The following is a 2,468-nucleotide window of genomic DNA, read 5'->3' as shown; positions in this document are numbered from 1 at the left end:
TGTGTTGGGGTGGCATATAGGTATATATATCTGTTAATCATCAATGTGTGACTGCCAAATATGTGACTGCTGACCACCAGCTCAAATCAGCAGACCTTTGTCTCCTGCCTGCAAGCTTAAAATGTTAACTCCCCTTTTCCCTCCTATATTGAGATACATAGAGACCCCAAGTTAATTGTCAAACTGTTTGCTCATCCTAAATGTCTTGGTGGCATATAGGTATATATATCTGTTAATCATCAATGTGTGACTGCCAAATATGTGACTGCTGACCACCAGCTCAAATCAGCAGACCTTTGTCTCCTGCCTGCAAGCTTAAAATGTTAACTCCCCTTTTTACCCTCCTATAAAAAGGACCTCAGCCCCTGAGCTGGCGCCTCTCTGAGTCAGCTACTTGGTTCTGAGAGTGCCATCTGGCCAGACTAATAAAGGTCTGTTTACCATCTAGCCTGGTGTGTCCCTTCTTGGGTGACTCTTGTTCCTCCATTGAGCTCCCTGAGCCTCGCTGGGCTTTAGGACCCAGCATCATCATCATGGAGGCCTTTTTGGCTGTTTGCACTCCATGGAGTAGAAGTGAGACTTTGAGTCTTACACTACAGAATGAAAGATACAGGTCTAGATTTATTCTTCTGCATGTGAATAACCAAGTTTTCTGGCTATTGTGAGCCAGGCTACATGACTTAGGTCCTGTAGAGCCCAAGGCTGGTGTAACTTGCTTCAGGAACAGATGAGTTAATAAAAACCACAAACTTCCTGGGTGTGTACAGAAAACTCATAAATATGGTATTTCTGAGGCAAAGATGACATTCACTGAGGATAATACAAAGAATTCAGGCATCTGAGTAGAGGGAAGAATCTGTTTCTTTTCACACACTCCTCTTGTAAAGTTTAATTTGTTCCTTATTTTTGAAAACATCTTTTCAACCATTACTGTTCCATGAATGTCGAATGACCCCTCCTCCCTCTACTTCTTGCTGGATAATAATGGTCGACCACTGGAGAGATTGTTGAGAGTATCCACTAGAGGCGTATCTCCTCCTGGCCCATTTAAACTTTAAAATGTGTTTCTGTCATTTTTTTATTCTTTGTCAACCCTCCTGACAAATATCCAGGATTCTGATCATCCCCTGGCACCAGGCACCATTTATTAAAGAGGCTCTTTTTTTTCTAGGGTATGTTTTTGTCCCCTTTGTCAAAGATCAGATGGCCAAATGTACCTGAGGTTGTTTCCGCATCCCCTATTCTGTCCACTGATTTGTATGTCTGTTTTTGGCCAATATCATGATGTTTTTTCTCACTGTAATATTGTAATGTAACTTCAAATCCAGGACTGTGACACCTTCTGCTTTGCTCTTATTCCCAGGAGCTTTTACTACTCTGGTTCCATGTAAATTTTAGGATTGTTTTTTCTAGTTTTATGAAGAATGCTCTTGTATTTTGATTGGGATTGCATTAAATTTATATATCAGTCTTGGTAGTATGAGCATTTGGACAATACAGATTCTACATATCCAGGAACAATGGATATCTTTCCATTTTTCTGTATGCTCTTTGATCACTTTTTTTCAGAGTACTATAGTTTTTGTTAGAGAGGTCTTTCACTTCCTTGGTTTAGTTGATTCTTAAGTATTTTAATTTTTTGAGGTTGTTGTGAATGGGATTGTTTTACTGATTTATTTCTTAGTACATTCATTGTTGGTGTAAAGGAACAGTACTGATGTTTGTGTGTTGATTTTATATCCTGGTACACTTCTAAATTTGGTTAGAGTCCTTTGGTGGAATTTTTTGGATCTCCTATGTAAAAGCTCATGTTATCTGCCAACAAAGATAGTTTGAATTGTTTATTTTTTAAAATATATGTGTTGTAGTCAGGGTTTTGGCAAGGGAATATATTTAATACAGGGGCACATAATTTATTGGATTATTTTATGATATTTACCCCAAAAGTCAGATACAGAGGCGTGCAAGAGTTAGCCACACATTAGAGGCCCAAAGAATCCAGCCAAGAGCCTGGATCCCATAGCAATGTCCCACACATGCCCAGCTGAAGGCCTAAAGAAGGCAATGTCCTCCACAAGTCTAGCCAGTGGCCTAGAGCCCACAGCAAAGTCTCATGTTTGTCTATATTGAGGATCTGCACCTGGAAGATCCAAAGACCAGTGGTGGAAGCCAGAAAACCTATGCCAATGGGATGATGGATTTGTGTCACCAGGCTGAAGGATTGAAATTGGAGCCAGGAAGTGTTGTTCATGGTGAAGATCAGAGCTCCCCTGATGAGAACAGCAGCCATTCCCATCAGGCAAGGCCCTGAGCTCCTCCTCCTATGACAACAAGCAAGTTCACTTCAGGAAAACCATCCCCAGCAAGCTTATCCTAGAAAATCAATAGCTTTCAATCTTTCCCTCTAGTTCTCTTGCTATGCCTATTGGTGACAATCCTCAGGTGGATCTTCCACACCTAGACCATGC

This window comes from Fukomys damarensis, unplaced genomic scaffold, assembly GCF_012274545.1.
Source record: "Fukomys damarensis isolate Sample0158 unplaced genomic scaffold, DMR_v1.0_HiC HiC_scaffold_19, whole genome shotgun sequence".
Lineage (NCBI taxonomy): Eukaryota > Metazoa > Chordata > Mammalia > Rodentia > Bathyergidae > Fukomys > Fukomys damarensis.
The sequence above is the reverse complement of the archived record's forward strand: the minus strand, read 5'-3'. Positions refer to the sequence as shown.